The 18,469-nt window shown below is 30.1% G+C and overlaps 2 long non-coding RNA genes across 3 annotated transcripts; both read right to left on the bottom strand.

Annotated features, from left to right (window-relative positions):
• Window positions 1–10,055: 10,055 nt before the first annotated feature.
• On the bottom strand, window positions 10,056–12,917 carry LOC126667498 (uncharacterized). Of its 2 annotated transcripts, XR_007638207.2 has the most exons (3): window positions 11,783–12,118; window positions 10,620–11,638; window positions 10,056–10,474 (listed from the first exon to the last, which is right to left on the bottom strand). It is a non-coding gene; the product is annotated as an uncharacterized LOC126667498 (long non-coding RNA). The 2 variants fall into 2 exon arrangements; XR_007638206.1 differs by having other exon boundaries at window positions 10,620–12,917.
• Window positions 12,918–13,464: 547 nt separating this feature from the next.
• Window positions 13,465–18,307, bottom strand: LOC126667497 (uncharacterized). Its single transcript, XR_007638204.2, has 7 exons — window positions 17,999–18,307; window positions 16,867–16,945; window positions 15,707–16,227; window positions 15,510–15,636; window positions 14,445–14,535; window positions 14,150–14,368; window positions 13,465–13,760 (listed from the first exon to the last, which is right to left on the bottom strand). It is a non-coding gene; the product is annotated as an uncharacterized LOC126667497 (long non-coding RNA).
• Between the last annotated feature and the right edge of the window lie 162 nt (window positions 18,308–18,469).

Here is an 18,469-nt window from a genome sequence, read left to right as displayed (position 1 = left end):
TTGCTTATTTGCCATTAAATAACCCTAATCAATTAATTCGATGATTTCAATAACCGCCATAAAATTCGATGAAAAAGCATGTTAATCACTGTAATTAGCTGTTTTTATTGCCCAATACCAGAAAACAATCAATTTAGAACTCTTAGAATGCATGTTTCTAGGTGAATTTAGCTAGTTTTGCCATGAAAACCCTAAAATCGTACTTGTTACCCAGAAAATATTTTTATATAGCTTTAAACTCTTTGATTATGTGTTTTTTGGATTTCTTGTTCGATTTTATGCTGTTTTGACTACTTTTGCATGAAAAACGGAGTTAAAACGAGTGAGAACGAAACAAAACAAAAACGACCCAAAAACTATCGACGAACCACCGCCGCTGAAGCCGGCGGCACCGCCATGTCATACTGTCGGCGCCGGCACTATGAACCGGCGTCGTGTTCTTCCTCCCTCAGCTCCCCAGACTTGCTCCCAGATTCTTCCAAACGCGATCCAAATTTCAAAACATGTTTCCAGGCCCATCCGGACTCCAAATCAGGCCCAGTTTGAACCCAGACGTAGAGAATTTAGTATAGAATAATATTATGTACTGAACGGGCCATAAACGATGTGAAACGGACCCAGAAGTCCAAATATGTAACATATTGTATAAACCGGGTCCACGAGCCCGAGGCCCAGCAAACCAGCAACTTCCAGAGCTGATTCCGGGCTAACCCGAACTTGGATTAGACTCCGGATCAAACCAGTAGAACCGGATCGATGAGACGCACAACTCTCGTGATCTGACCGAAAGCCCATTCTGACCAGACCGATGGTCAAAACCCGCGCGAGTTCTAGGAACTCAAAGTCAACGAGGTTTAAAAGTATTTCTATCAACGAGGTTTAAAAGTATTTCTAACCTTGTATGTATATCCAACTGCCCCTGAGCATGCTGGTCCTGTTTATTGCTTTCCAAAAGCATCTAAATCCAATAATGAACCGGTTAAAGGACTAATCACTCATAATTTGCCCATTGATGCAAATCCAGCCCATCACTTAGATATCGTAGGAATAATATGAAAAAGTAGTAACGGTTGTATAGACTTTTCAAGACTCACCTAATAAAATCAATCAATCACACTTATACATCCGGTTTTAGCTTTGTGCATGTAATCAATTCAGACCAGCCAGACTTATGCTACTTGCTAGAAACCTCTAAGGTTGGATGTATGTTTAGGAGTACCTACTACTTGCCTCAAATACCAGTTCAGATCGAGTCATATGCGCGTCAAACGTGTTTACTGCTTTCATCACTGTTTATTTACAGCTTTTATATCTTGTGAACTGCATATACTCTTGAGATGAGATATAAAACGAATATGTTCAGAAAATAAAGTCGGTAACAGATAAGCCAAGCACATGATACTCGAGGAAGTCCACGAACCCTTGTCTTTGGTCCGATGCACGATAGTCTTACCGGAGGCGTGTAAGGCTATCCAGTTGATTAAAAGGCATTTCCTAGTTGAACTAGGTGGCGACTCCATTTTTCAAACCATTTCCTGATCGAGAAGTCAGTCATAAACTTTAGGCGAGCGGCCCCCGAACCCCGCTCCGCTCACACAAAGATAAGCCAAGTTTTTACAGGGGAATTAAAAGTAGAAGTTAGATTTATATTAAGCCTATAATTTCAATATCTAGTACTTTTAATATTTTTGATTACATATTTTAAAAATATTAATTGTTTGTTGAGATAACTAATGGAAAATAGATAATGCTTTTGGACTCATTACATAACAAGTCCATTTTTTAATAATAAAAATTAACTTCTAATTTTTAGAGGAAATTACACTCTATAATTCAATTTTTATAAAAATATACGTTAGCGACTAAAAAAAATTAAATACAGAAATTTTTCATTCTATTGTTTATCCTTTCATTTATACCTCAAAACACTTTTAAGCCAATTTTACCCTTCATCAAGAGTTAATGAATAAGGGAATAGGTGGCGGTTGGACGAAAAATGGTCTGACTAGTTGGAAAATGGTCTGACCGGTCAAGAAATGTTGGTCGGACCGGCGGTCAACGGCGGCGGACCGACGGTCAACAGTGGTCAAACATTAAAAGAATTAAATAAAAAGACATTTTGCTCTTAGTGGAGTTTGAACCAATGACCTTTCTCACCTTGGCTAAGAGTTTAACCACAAAGGCAAATCTTATTTGCGATTTATGTTTACTCTTTATTATATATACACATACTCTACAATAATTTATGAAAGTGCATGTAAATTAAATCTAAAACTATTGTAAATTTATTGTCAACCTGAAATAAATTATATATAATTTTAAAATAACTTTTTTCCGTAGTAAATTTATTATAAATTAATTTTTATTAACGCTAAATATACAAATGCAGATTATTTTATAATATATATTTAAAAAAATTACAATTTTTTATCAATTTTTTTTAATCTATTGAAACTTTTCTTTTATAATTTGACTAGTTTAAAAGATAAATTAAATGGCAAACGAAAATCAACTACAAATAAACTGACAATCAACCACATATCAACCAATTGTCAACCAAATATCAATGATATTTTTTTCCTTTCACTTTCGTGGTACATTTCAAAACAATTATTACTGTCTTTTTTTAATATCGACTAACGTCGGTTTCTACTGTTTTGACGGGTTTGCTTGAATATGTTGAAACTCTTATTTTATAATTTTTCAAATTTTAAAAATCAAATAAATGTCAACAAAAGATCAATCAAAAATCTACTGCATATCAACTGTAAATCAACTGAATATCAATCAAATATTTTCATTATCTTTGACAACATTTATTTATTTCAATATTAGTTATTATAATTTATATCAATTACATATAAATTTGATCTTTACATGTAAAATATCAACCGCGATTGTCGGTTTACAATTGTGGTCAAATATTAAAAAAAATTAAATAAAAATCATTTTGCTCTCAATGGGATTCGAACCCATTTCAAAATAATTATTACTATTTTTCCCTTCTTAATGTTGGCAAACGTCTACTTCTAATGTTTTGACGGGTTTGCTTTAATCAGTTGAATCTCTTATTTTTAAAAAAAATCAAATTTAAAAATCAAACAAATGTCAACAATAGATCAATTAAATGTCAACTTAAAATCAACTAAATGTCAACTTATAATTAACTAAATGTCAACCGCAAATCAACCGAATGTCAACTAAATATTTATATTATCTTTGACGAAATTTATTTATTTAAATATTAGATATTTAAATATGTTATCAACTACATATAAATTTGAAATCAAATTAAATTTATCTTTACATGTAAAAAGTCAACCGTGGAGTTGCTCGACATTTGTGGTAAAATATTTAAAAATTTAAACAAAATATCATTTTGCTTTGGTGGAATTGGAATTCAAAACTTCTTCCGTGACACATTTCAAAACTATTATTACTATTTTTTTAATATTAACAAGTGACGATTTATACTGTTTTGAAGAGTTCGCGTAAATTTTTTTAAGCCATTATTTTATAATTTTATCAAATTGTAAAGATCAACTAAATGTCAACTGAAATCAACTAGATGTCAACCGTAAATCAACTAAATGTCAACCGTAAATCAACTAAAAGTCAACCGTAAATCAATCAAATGTGAACTGAAGATTAACCAAATATTTTTATTATCTTTAATGAAATTTATTTATTTAAATATTAATTAGTGATTTTTTTATCAATTTCATATAAATTTGAAATCAAATTAAATTTAACATCTACATGTAAAATATAAAATCAAATTTATTACTATTTTTTTATTTCTTAATTTTGAAAAGTGACAATTTTTACTGTTTTGAAGAGTACGCTTAAATTTGTTAAAGCCATTATTTTATAATTATACCAAATTTTAAAGATAAACTAAATGTCAATTAAAATCAACTAAATGTCAACTGTAAATCAACTTAATGTCAACTGTAAATCAACTAAATGTCAACCGTAAAACAATCGAATATCAACCGAAGATCAACTAAATATTTTCTTTATCTTTAATGAATTTTATTTATTGAAATATTAATTACTGAAATTGGTTATTAATTTCATATAAGTTTGAAATCAAATTAAATTTAACATCTACATGTAAAATATAAAATCAAATTTATTACTATTTTTTTATTTCTTAATGTTGAAAAGTGACGATTTTTATTGTTTTGAAGAGTTCGCTTAAATTGGTTAAAGCCATTATTTTATAATTATACCAAATTTTAATGATAAACTAAATGTCAACTAAAATCAACTAAATGTCAACCGTAAATCAACTAAATTTCAACTGTAAATCAACTAAATGTCAACCGTAAAACAATCGAATGTCAACCGAAGACCAACCAAATATTTAAAATCAAATTAAATTTAACATCTAAATGTAAAATATCAAATCAAATTTAATATCTAAATGTAAATGATGAACCAAATTTCAATAAAGATTAGTTAAATGTCAACCAAAATTCAATCTAATGTCAACTGAAGATCAACCAAATATATTTTATAAAGGTGTATATATATTTTATATATAGTGAAAGCTAACAACATCCAGAGGTGGCCGGCAGATGCCTGGAGGGGGTCGCCGGAAGTTAGCTAGAGGTGTCCGGAGTGTGAATGGTGGCTGCTCGGAGATGGTCGGAGGGTCGTCGGAAGTTACTCGGAGGTGGCTGGAGTATGGAAAGTGGCTGCTCGGAGATGGCCGGAGGATCGACGGAAGGTTGCCGGAGGGTGGATGGTAGCTGCCTGGAGTTATCCGAATGTATCCGAAGGTCGCTGGAATTTGGTCGGAGAAGGCCGGAGGGTGGATGGTGACTGCCCCGAAAGTCGCCCGAAAACTGACTGGAAAATCGCCGGAAAGCTGCCCGAAAAGTACCCGGAAAGCTGCCCGAAAAGTCTCCGAAGCTGCCCGAAAAGTCTTTGGAAAATTGCCCGGAAAGTCGCCGGAAAACTGCCCGGAAAGTCGCCGGAAGTTGACCGGAAGTTGGTCGGCCGGCGGTGGTCGGCCAGAAATTGGTCGGCCTGTGGTGGTCGGTTAGTGGGTTGGTCAAACGAAAAGGTATATTGTATATGAGGATAATATTGTCTTTTTTTTAATAAAAATATGCCTATTTTAAATTTTGAGGTATTCTTTAAAATTTGTTTTTTTTTAGAGATATTTGCATAAAAATAAATTGTGAGGTTTAAATGAATAAAAGGCACATGTTAGGGGATTTGTGTATTTAACCCTAATTTTTAAGAGAAAATTAGAAAAACTACTCTCTTTTTAAAAATAATATGATTTCCTACCTCAACAAGGAAAAGATAATGAAAATACCTCACCATTTTAATGTTTTTAATTTTTTACTCTAACACCTATTTATATTATAATTATACCTACCTTTTATTATTATTTTACTCTAACCATATTCTTCCTACTCTTAAGTGACAACTGTCACTTATTTTTTTTTCTTTTTTCTCTCTCTTTTTCTCTTTCTTCTCCATTCCTTTTATTCTCTTTCTCTGTTCTTTTTTTTCGCCATTTTTTTTTCATTTTTTTCTTCTTCTTCTTTATTCCTTCTTCATTTTTGTTCTATTTTTCTTCATCGTTAATTCATCATTTCGCCGTCGCTCCGCCATCACTCCGCTGCTGCTCAGCCGTTTTTCATATTCAATTTTAGCATTTTTTTCCTCGACTCGTGGTGATTAATATGATTTGTTTAACTTTCAGATCTAAATAAATTACTCTTGAATTTTCTCAATTTTAAATCTAAAAATCTGCATTAAAAACGTTTTTATACACAAAAACTGATTTTCTGAAAGAAAAAAACTGATTCTGATTATCATATGAGTATCATCAATGCATTATCATGCAAGTATCATAACACTGCAGAAAAAATCAATTTTTTATTAAAAAACAGCGTCTGATTATCATGTTATTATCATGTCGTTATCATAACATTAATTATATGATTATGATAAGGTTATGATAATACAAATGTACGATAATGATAATAGTATGATAATGTTTTTATGATAATAGTATGATAATGTTTTTATGATAATATAATGATAAGCTTATAACAGTATGATAATATGATACTCATGGAAAAAATTTTTACAGAAATAGTGTCATATGATAATGTTTTATCATATGATAACGAGATGATAATATTTATGGTACATATATGATAATATCTATGATAATGTATGATAAAATAGTGTCTGATTATCATGTCATTATCATAACACTGGAGTATGATAATTAGATGATAATGAATTATGATAAGGTTATGATAACTGGATGATAACGTACGTGAAAATAGAATTACAAAAAGACTCATGACACCAGTATGATAATCAGATGATAATAAAATAATAAAATTATGATAATAGTATGATAATATGATACCTATATGTAAAAAAATTACAGAAAATTATGTTAATGAGATGATAATGTAAAGATAATATGATACATGTATGAAAAAAATAATTACAAAAAAATTATGATAACGAGATGATAATGTGAAGATAATAGTATGATAATATGATACATGCAGTTACAAAAAAATTATGATAATAATATGATAAGGTGAAGATAATAGTATGATAATATAACCTTATTATACTTCACTATCATACTATTTTCTTCACATTATCATCTCGTTATCATAATTTTTATGTAATTTTTTTCATATTGGTATCATATTATCATAATGTTATCAACTTTTTATTATTATGTCGTTGTTATAACATTATCATTTAGGTACAATAATACATTATCATCTCGGTATCATATGATTATATTATGATAACGAGATGATAATACAGTGATAACAACATGATAATCAATTTTTTTTTGTAGAAAATCTTTCTTTACACAATGTTATGATATACATTGATACTCATATGATAATCAGAGACTGTTTTTTTATAAAAAATAATTTTTTTCTGCAGTGTTATGATAATCATATGATAATCAGATGCTATTTTTTTGCAGAAAATCATTTTTTGTGCAGAAAATCATTTTTTGTGCAGAAAATCGTTTTTTCATCACAATATCATTTTTCATGTAGATTTTTATATCTAAAATTGAAAAAAAATTCCAGAATAATTTATTTAGATCTGAATGTTATAAAAATCGCAATAATCACCATGAATTAAAGAAAAATTTGCTAAAATAAAATATAAAAGAACAACGCATCGACGGTGGAGCAGCAGAGAAACGGCGGCGGAGCGATGAAGGAACGAAGAAGAAAGAAAATGGAGAAGAAGAAGAAGAAGAAGAAGAAGAAGAAAATTGACGAAGAAAAAAAGAAAGAGAAAAAAAGAAGAAGAAGAAGAAAAAGAGGAGAAAGGAAAGAGAGACATAAAAATATGACAGTTGTAACATGATAAGAGTTAAAAAATATAATTAAAGTAAAAAATTAAAAAAAAAGTAGATATAATTATAATTTAAACATGTTTTAGAGTAAAAAATAAAAATATTAAAATAATGAGATATTTTTTCTATTTTTTTCTTATTAAGGTAAGAAATCAAATTACTTTAAAAAATAGAGTATCCTAATTTTTCCAATTTTTAACAAGGCTTACTAAATTTAAGCCCACATATTTTAGGGATTTTTAGACAAATACCCCCAAAATACCAAAATAATCTCACAAACACCTATTGACCAAAATTTGTTAAAATATACCGTTTGACTGAAATAAGTTGCAAAAATAAATTTTTTGTTGTGAAAAATACGGATTGTTTTGAAATCCTAAATTGTCGCAGCCTATTGCAACTCACACGCGGCCAAAGTCAGTCCCTCCACCGCCGTCGAAAAAGAAAACTAAGCTCTGGGCTGAACCTATGCTCTGTATCTTGTTGGAATGTTATCGAGCTCCACACAAAATGTCTATGGCTGTCTCGCGCAGAAGTCATTGAAAGGCCATTGAAGCCGGCGCTTTTGGATTTGCAGAAACTTTTCGTTACTGATGCTGAATCAAAAGGTACATACCGCCGAACACTTTCATTTGATTATTATAATTCTGATAATTCATGACTATAGAATTAAAAGAGTCGTAAATTTGTGGTTTAGGGAATTAGGTTGATTTACTAATTTGTTGTTGCAGTGGAGAAATTGAAGACTAAGAAGGTTTTTATACATCATGTTGAGAAAATTAGAAACTCAGATGCCGTTATTGATGTGTTGCAGTCATTTGTTGTGGTAACTTAAATTAATTGCAAGCTTCATCTTTTCATTGTTGCATATTGGTAATTTTTAATTGCTTTCACTTTACTTTCGATTATGGGAATCATAATATCTGGAAAATTGAGATCATATATATGTGTTTTCCATTTACATAAGCATGTAGAACCTGACTACTAGCATTAACCCGAAGCTTTGTATTCAAAATTGGATCATCTTTCGTAAGCTACACGATGGTCATGTAATAAAGATAGTCACTGGCATTATTAGCATCAGCTTTTTGATCGATGGGTTGACGAGCATGAACACAACCCTTTCCTAAGAGAGAAGTTCTATGGGTGTCTGAAATTATGTAAGAGACCGATGGTTTATTTTGGATGGCTTGGTTCGTTTTTTTTTCAAGCAATGTGGTTTGAGTTTTCACTTTGGCACTGTTATATCTAACATTCTTGCAGCCAGGAAGAATGCAGACAGACCAAGCAGGAATTGCATATTTGATTCCTTGGAATTCAATGGTTGCATCTGATGATTAATTTACATTGCCAAAAATGCAGTCTTACCCTTGATAGTTTGCATAAATAGTTGTTTGACCAAAAATTACTATTTAGTAATTTTAGTAATTATTTGGTATATAGTTAACTAACTCTTAGTAACTATTTGGTTTACATGTTGAGATAAACTCTTAGTAAGTATTTGGTATACAGTTAGCTAATTCTTTTTGTTAATTCATTTTAAATATATATTTACTTGTTCTTTTTTCTTAATATATTTGGTATCCAGTTAGTATTGAATCCAATGCCTAGCCATAACAATTGGGATATACCTGCCGAAATTGAGAGAATTGAAGTTTTTCCACTAATAGCAAAGATACCACCAGGGAGACCAAGAAAAAGAAGAATAAATACATCATGGAAGACACAAAGTACAAATAAGTGTGGAAGATGTGGGCAAAGAGGACATAACAGGAAGACGTGTCGAATAAAATCAAAATAAATATAAATAAAATGTTATTTTTTATGAACAATTTAAAAAATTCATTTCCTTTAGATTTGTAACAAATTTCATTGACATATTATTCAAAAACAAGGATAGAAATATTTCTTTGTTTCATATTTGATAAAAAAATATATTTTAATATAGGTTTAGTAAACTATTACCAAAATGGTGTTCGTTAATAGGTTATTAAAAGATTACCAATGGTGTACCTCTGGTAACCGTTTGTTAATAGGTTACTAAATAGTTACCAATGATAAATCAACATGTATTCCATACTCTCATTGTAAATTTGTTAATAGATTACTAAAATGTTACTAATAGAATACCACTTTGTTTCCTATAATTTCACGATAAATTACTAATGGAATTACTCTCAATGTAAGCTTACTAATGACATACTAAAGAGTTACTAATAGTATACTAATATATTACTTATACTTTCACAATAAATTTAATAACAAATTTACTATAATTTACTAAATGGTTACCCGTTGGTAACCAAATAAATAATCCACCAACAATATTTTATACCCAAAATTGACCAATAAAAATTATTTTATCCAAAATTCAAATATTCTAATAGTTTACCTAAAAGTTGACCAATATTACTATTATTAAAAATCAAGAAAAAGTAAAATAAATTCATAAATGGTAACCAAAAGACTTACTAAATAGTTACTAAATAGTTACCAACAGATAACACAAAAATAATAATAATCATTAGACAATTACTATAATTACTAGTATACTATATAAAAGTTTATCAAATTTTATATTGAAAGTATACTATTAAATTACCAAATATCTACCTATAATTTTTAATAAAATAAAACATATACTAAAGTATAGTTTACTACTAGTTAACTAACAATGTACTAAATAGATACTGAATTTATAAAACTAAACAAAAATAACAACCAATATTCATAAGTTCAGAAAACAATCCTATACAACAAAATAATCCAAACAAACAACTAAAACTGAAAATTTATATACTAGACAATCACAAGTTTTAAATTGTTTTCTTCATTTTTGCCTTTGTCGCTTCCGCATTCGTCTTCTTAACTTCAACCTCTTCATCACTCTCAATATTTTTCGCCATCTTCGTGTTCCATATTGATACAAAAGAAATGCAATACGCTCCCATTGTTGATCAGAAGAAATAATACTTTCACCAAAGTTGTCATTAAGTGGATTTAGTCCCTTCACAAGTTTCAATTTTTTTTTGCCTTGACAAATGATATTGGCTTGGCATCAGGAACCTTATAATCAAAATCTGTCTTCAAAATTTGCTGATTTTAAAAATAAAAATAAAATTAGTAACCCTTTAGTGAACTGTTAGAAACTATTTAGTAACAAAATAATATATATACTTAAAATAAAGAGATGCCTTTCCACGATTGCATTTGAAATAATTCAAAAAATCAAGTTATTCACCTTATAGACACGTTGTTCACCTTTTCCGTTCCCGGAGATCAGCCTTATTGTGGCTGCATGAGCAACAACATGACCTCCTGTAGGTTCTTTTGGATCTGATATAAATACTCCTCCACCTGGATTAGCTATAACTACAATCCACATTTGAACAGTATATTTAAACAATGTATGTAAGGAGAAAATCACAATGTATTTAAGTATTAGAAACACAACAAGTGAAAAACTATATTAGAAATAAAAGAAAACAAAAATTCAAAAGTCAGCAGCAAAATCAAACAAAATAGAGCCAATGACATCAAAAAAGAATTAGTTAAATTTATGCCGAATCAAACATATGATGCCATAAATAGCTATTGTCTGAGGAGTTCGAGGGGCCTGATCAGTCAAAACGGGACTGCTGTGCTCAGGTGTACGAGGTGCTGCGATAGTTGGAGTAGCAAGGGATATATACGGCTGAGTTTTGTTGGACCTCCTACAGCAATCTCAGTAGCTAATATATGCACATTCTTTTTCCTAAATAGAACAAAGCATATAGGCAGATTATTAATAAAAAAAGGATGTGAAGCCATAATCCTACCAGCAAACATTCCTTCAAAGCAAACAGCCTAGTAGTTTCTATAGCTTCTTCACTTGATACTTAAAAATGTAACAACAAACAACCTAGTAATTTTTGTGCAATACTAACAACCTTATAATCATCATTAAGATTGTCACACCAAAAACCATATCCTAAGGCAGCAACACAACTACAAAGCATCATTATTATGATCAAAAAGTAACCAGAAAGTAAAGCATGTACGAACCAAAAAGTAAAGCACTATAAAAAACAACATCCGGTTGAGGCAGCTAATCGAACACCTTACAAGCATCCTTTATCCTGTTGCATTTAACTTTACTAATAGTTCACTGTTAGTTTGCTAAAAAACCAAGTTCAGTAATATAAACATGTACGAACCAAAATGTTGTTGCCAACTAACTTACTTGATATGATGCATCAGGTAATAAAAAATATCGATTAACTGAGATTGAAATAAAGAAGAGATTAACCTTAACGAATTTAATTGAAAACCCTGATAATAGGTTTTGAGGAGAAATCAAACATATCAAAATTGAGAAATTGAAATCATTAACAACGATTCAACACAGAGATGGATTTAACTCACCGATACCAATAATCAACAATCGAAACTGAAATTGAAATCAACAGCAGCGATGAACGCAGTACAACACATGTACTCAATGAAATTGACAGTAAATTCAAATCCCTTAAGCTCAAATACTCATCACTAGCTTTCTTTCATATTGAGTGTATATTTCAGTAGATTGAATCGTAAAAACATCAAATAAAAGATTGAAAGAGAAAGAAATAAGAAGACTTTCGTATTTTTGTAGCGAGACATAACCATCCGTACTAGTGAGAATATTTTAGTGTTGAATCGTGCCCTGTCTAATTTCCTCCATATTTTAACAAGGCTTACTAAACTTAAGCCCACGGAAAAGGCAGTATATAACCTAAGTCCACCAATATTTTATCTTATAATCAAAATATTATCCAAATATAAATTTAATATATGTTTTCATTTTCGGCACCCTAGGTTCCTATTCCGCTTTTATGGATCGTAGTCAATTCCGACTATATAATCTTTAAAACTTATTTTATTTATTGTAAAAATCTTATTTCCTTTATATTTTAACTTTTAGAGCACAATTAATTTATTATATTTTTATTATAGTCCAAAGTTAATTTTTAATCATAATTCCTAATCGGAAATTTATCTTCCGACTTCCGATCTCGCCCCCTTTCGGCCCCAGGCATTTCTTTATGTTTGGGCCTTCAGCCCAACCATGCCTTGCCTTTAATGAACAAAGCCACCATGATCCGTTCACCGGAAGTGGTACGCGGATCACCGTCCTTTCTACCACCTAAACACCAAAATCTATACAAATTTTAGATAATCTATGAAAATAATCAAACAAAATATCTGAATTTCTAATGACTAGCATCAAAAAAAAATTATCACCAAAACATATCAAACATTAATTTGCCCAAATAACCAAACATTCATACTAACATATTTAAACATGGAATTTAACCAAATTTGCATTCAACTTAGCATGAATCTCTAACATTTATACGTACCTCATATAAACATAATTTTCAATAATTAACACACACCGTATACACTTAAATCCATCAAATATTTTTCATAAAATCATCAAATTTTCACTTAATTTCCTCATGTTGTTTTTGGTTTTCATGAAAAAAATAATTCTTTTCATTTTTCCTTCAAAAATCATAAATTCATATAACTCATGCAACCATAATCTCAAATTGCATAAGAAGAAGAAAAAAAAAATCTCAAATTGCATGTATAAAAATCTCAACAATTAATCATACAACATAAACACTTAAAATCATATAATATTTTTTCCAAATAGATCTTAAAATTTTCGGCTTTTACCCAAAATTTACATCTTTTAATTTTTTTTTTTAAGATCAAAGAACCATAAAACCCATATTTTTTTGAAAATTAAGATATTTTAAAGCTTAAAATCATTTTATACCCATAATTTCCTTAATGTTAGGTTTTAATAAAAATTGAACCTTTGATCACTAAAAGAAATACTCTTTTCAAGCTTTAACCTTGGAAATTCATTAACCTTTGAATTTTCGGATTTTTGGAAGAAATTAAATATTTTTAAAGCTTTCCTTATTTTAATTCACAACTTAGAGAAATACTTGCTACTTTTCAAAAGTACAAACAACTCATGTCTTTGATCGTGGTCATAAATATTACTTTTTGAAATAGAAAATCAAACTCTTAAACTTTGAAAGTCACCCACATAAACCCATAACAACACTAATTCATCCACTAAAACAAGCTTAAACATGTATATAAACAACAAATATAAGTGTAAATACCTTGTTTGAAGATTTAAAAAGTTTAAACTGACTTTAAATTTTCAATCTTAAAAATGAAAAATTCATTTTTCTATATAACCCGTCATTATCATGTAAATGCATAATTTTTTCAAAACGAAACTTTGCGAGAACAGTGAACTCAGCCAGCACGTGAATATATACTTGAGTGCTGCTCTTTCCGGTTACCATGCCTTCGTCTTATTAGCACGAACCATAGTCTGCAAAAGAAAGCGGTACAAACTTTATTAGATGTAAGTATGAATGAAACAGAATTCAATCTTGTTTCGCTCTAGCATGTCATCTATAAACACATAATTAAATGAATTACTGGTGTAAAAAGTATGTGAAGGATGACTTAGAAATGTAGCAGGTGGACTTTATTTATAGGTGTACATTTAAAAGAGAGAATGGTGAAACCGATCAATCTGCACTTGATAAGTCAATCACTAATGCTCAAATTTCTCAGCATTTCTTGACCACCTTTTCATTTTAATTTATTTGTAATACAGAGACACATTGAAACAGCAGTACAATATATAAGATCAAAATAAGACAAAAAAGAAAAATAAAAAAGACATTAGCTTTTTCAAATTGATGAGAAACTTACCATATTGTCAACTGAAGCACCCTATACTTCAGTGTTTATCATGTCAAACTCAGCATGGTGATCGCTGAAATCAGTAATATCTTCTCATAAAACCAGTTCAAGACCCGGAAAAATAATAATAAACATCAATTTGTCCGTGACACCAGTAACAAATAAGTAATAAACATATTTCAACCTTCTTTTCCAGATCTTGGTCTTGATATTTAACTCTTTAATTGCCTATAAGATAAAAACAAACAAATAAAGTCTTGTATAATATTTAAGGGAAACCCACTTATATCAGAATGCAACGAACCTCATAACAGAAACGTTTCTTGTAGTTTGCACAACGACAATATGAGTGAATTCAGTAAAGACCTTGTTTAGCACAGGGCAATGGTACTCTCCTGCAGGAAATTCAGAAAATAATAGCATGGTTAAGATTTAAAAGTAAATTATCGCAGAACACCAAAAATATAAATTTGACATCTGAATTCAAGAATTGGAAGAACGACCTAAATCACATAAAGTATCCATGTGTTTTAGGAAATAGTAGTCATGATAAATGTTTCCTAAATATAATTTTGTGAGAATAGTCCTAATTATAATAATAGGATTATTGAGATCAACATTTTCTTTGAGCAAACAATTGTGCTCATTGCAGAAATACAAAACCCTTCATTTTCTTTAATGACATTAGCTTAATGTAAAATATTTATTTAAAGCAGCCTAAAACTAATGTACTAGCCAGAATGCAAGATAACCCTAAAGGACTAGGTGTGACTGCGGCTTGTCAAACTTGATCTAGTACATAACTGATACTTAAAGTCACAACCTTGACTTGCTACACATCTCAAATTTATTAAACCAGCTCCCAACCCTAAACATTTTTTGTCTTGAGAAATAAAGAACACCACAACTAATGATAAGTTGATCAAGATCACGGATAGTCAGGCAACCAAGGCAAATCTGCAAAACACTGGTTTAAGCAGAGGAGAGCAGGCACATATTGATGTTGCTTACAGTGTTACCGATTTCAATGATGCGAAAGCGAAAGGTCTCATTCAAAAGATTAACTAAAATCAGAAACCATATTAAAAAAAATCCAGAGAACTGATCAATTAACAAACAGATGATTAAACTTGAACTAGTTTAAAATTCATAGTATCAGTTTGAGATTAAAAATTAAAGTATAGAGGGGTACAAATAAATAAGCAATTCACAGAAGAAAAACCTAAAAATTTGAACTGCAAATGATTACAAAATTAAAATCAATGTTTCAAAACCTAAAAGAAAAATTAACTGAAATTGAAAATAACCTTTGAACAGAAATTTCAAAATAAGAAAGAGAAGAGAGAAAAATATGTGGAAGTTAACTTACGTTAGCTGAATTGACTGCAAAGAGAGTTTATGAACGGGGTGAGGCACCACGACATGCTGAGGCCCTACTTGCATTTGGTGCGGCGGCGGCGTCGCCTGTGACTGTAACTGCATCTTCGTCGGCGCTCCTAATTTTAATTTCAAAACTTCAAAACTATAATTTTATCAAAAAAATTAGGAATAACTTATAGAAATTACCTCGGATGATCAAAACTGATTCTACTTAATCCATCTAATTCTTCTACAATTACAAAGCTATAGAATCAGTTTTCTAAGAAAATAGAAGAGAAGAGAAAAGATATAATTTTTCATATTTATAGACATTTAAAACTGGCCCTACGCAACTGACAACCGTCTGCAAACGCCGTCACATTTACAACACACACACATTCAGTGAGGCTTTATAAAAGTTAAGATGGAACGCTATTTTCGTATTCTTTTTGACCACCGGCTTCATTCTTGTAGTTGTATCAGATGAATTCTAAACAACATTATCATTATGATAGTGAGCAAAAACAAAAATGACTAAAAAGGATGAGCTAACATTTAACCAAATGTGTTTCACTTTTCATATAACAAATAACTTGTTTGAAGATATTAACAGATATATATATATATACTAGAACGAAGCCCTCGCGATGCTTCGGGCCATAATTTTGATACATGTACTCATTCAAACTTTTCTCAATAGCTTTTATTTCCTCATGTTTCTGCCAAGCCTGCAAGTGAAATCAAATTATATGTCAGCTGAAGCCACATATTTATCTCAAATGGAGAGTTATTTCAATTTTTTTATAGAAACTGAAACTACATAAGATTTAAAATCATAATATATCCATGGAAAACTACAAATATAACTCGTAATGATAATCTCCGTATATTAGAAAAAGATGAGGCAGCAGTGTCATAACAAATGAATATACATGCAAACTGAAGCTTTATTATGCACATGATGTTCAAAACTATCATAAAGATGAAATACAGCTTGGTTATAATAGACGTTCCTATATTTTGCTAGCATGATCTCCAATTATGAAATGATACAAATTCTAATTATTTGACCTTATTATCGAAGAATTTAATACAATGCAAATTAAAATAAAAATTATGAATTTATGACGTTTGACAAAATAAAAGTACCATTATTAAGCTTATGTCAAATAAAATGGTACAGATGGCATAAATCATTGTACCATGTACCAAACCTTACTCAACTCTGATAACAATCATACTATAGAGATGAGGTTTTGCTGCACACCCTAATTGATAAATGGCAACAAACATCAGATTCAGATTAATGTAGCGTTTAATTTATAGGCTTTAATAGCTTTCTAAAGCATTAATCTTTGCATTCTTACCAAAATTTGGCTTGAATACACCCCGTTCGCCTATTCACCTTAGATTTGCTCTCCGTAATGCATCGTCAAACTCGATGACCTTCAATTACCACAAACATAGAATCGCAGTTAAAATTCTAAAACATAAACTTCACGATAGTGTAGAATTTAATTAAATACAATAATTTGAAAAATTACACATTAAATTTCAAATTGCAAGGTGAAACTGCCAATAAAATAGTAAAATGTAAAGTGGACATGAAAATTTAGCAACTGTAAACACTAAACTAAAAACTAAAATAAGAACACAAATTAAAATCAAAAGTAGGAGCAAATTCAAAACCTTAAACTACCAATTGAAATCCAAACATCTATCAATACATTAACAACCCTACTTCAAAAAATATCATTATCTCAAATTCAATCTCAAAACATCAAAAATTAGTAAAACTCTAGGAATCAGCTTAGTACCATTGATAATTTTACGAAAAGATCTGCAATTCTATCATTCCATGATCTAAATAAGCCTTATATAATGAAGAATCAAATTGGACATTTACTCAATATACCTCTTTTCACTTTGCCTTTTCAGAACTCCGTACTAATTATCAATTTAAATAACATAGAACAAAATAAACCAAAAGCACAGCGAAGAAATGAACAAAAACAAACACTAAAATAGAAATCTAACATAAAAGATCAAATATTAAAATAAAAATCTAACATAAAAAATCAAACACTAACAGAGGGTATACTTATTATCAATATTTTCAATTCAGAAAAACATTCACTCACAATAAACTTATGCCTATGGATTCCAATTATCTTGATGGACATCTATGAGTAACCTTCATAAAAAAATTTGTCCCCAATTAAGTTTAATCATCATGCAATTTGTTGATAATAAATCCATAAATAAATTGATTATAAACTTGAAAATAGGTTTTCATATTAGAAGATGTGAGATTAAAAATGCAATATACTTATCTCTAAATTCAAGATGAATTAAAAATAACAATAGCAATTATCATCAAATAAACAGTTATTGTTGTACACACTTGAAAAAAGCTCGTAAGCCAGAGATTCAGAGAGAGCAAAAAAAGTATAATGCACGATGATTAATAGTAGCAAAACTCCATGGATAAAGCACAACCTCCTAGCCGACCATTCAGCATTATTTGTGCAGCCTCCACAGCTCTAAGCACTATCAAAAAAACTCCATAACTCTCTTAGACTGGTTTTGTGGGACTCAAACGATGTCGTGGTGGACGTTAATCGTGATGGACGGCGGGCGGCGGTGGGTGATGAAAGAGAAAAATACGAAACTAAATGATCTTATAAAATTTGGAACAAAATTTAGAGTAAATTCTTTTTTGAAGAACGATAGAGAGGAAGATGGATAAGAACGACAGGAGCAATAGAAAGATACGATTGAAAAGAAAAGGGGGATTGAAAGAGTAATTAGCAAAAAAGAACGGGTTAAAAAAGGAACTGAGATAAGACACAAACGGTATACTCAGATTTTTAGGGTAAAGTTGCCAAAACACTGTTCCTGCTACAGTGTTTTTGGTCCAACTTTAATGTAATGTAATAGATAATTAATACTATAAAAGATATTAACAGA

Source organism: Mercurialis annua, linkage group LG2, assembly GCF_937616625.2.
Source record: "Mercurialis annua linkage group LG2, ddMerAnnu1.2, whole genome shotgun sequence".
Taxonomy (NCBI): domain Eukaryota; kingdom Viridiplantae; phylum Streptophyta; class Magnoliopsida; order Malpighiales; family Euphorbiaceae; genus Mercurialis; species Mercurialis annua.
This window is presented reverse-complemented; position numbering and strand designations above follow the sequence as displayed.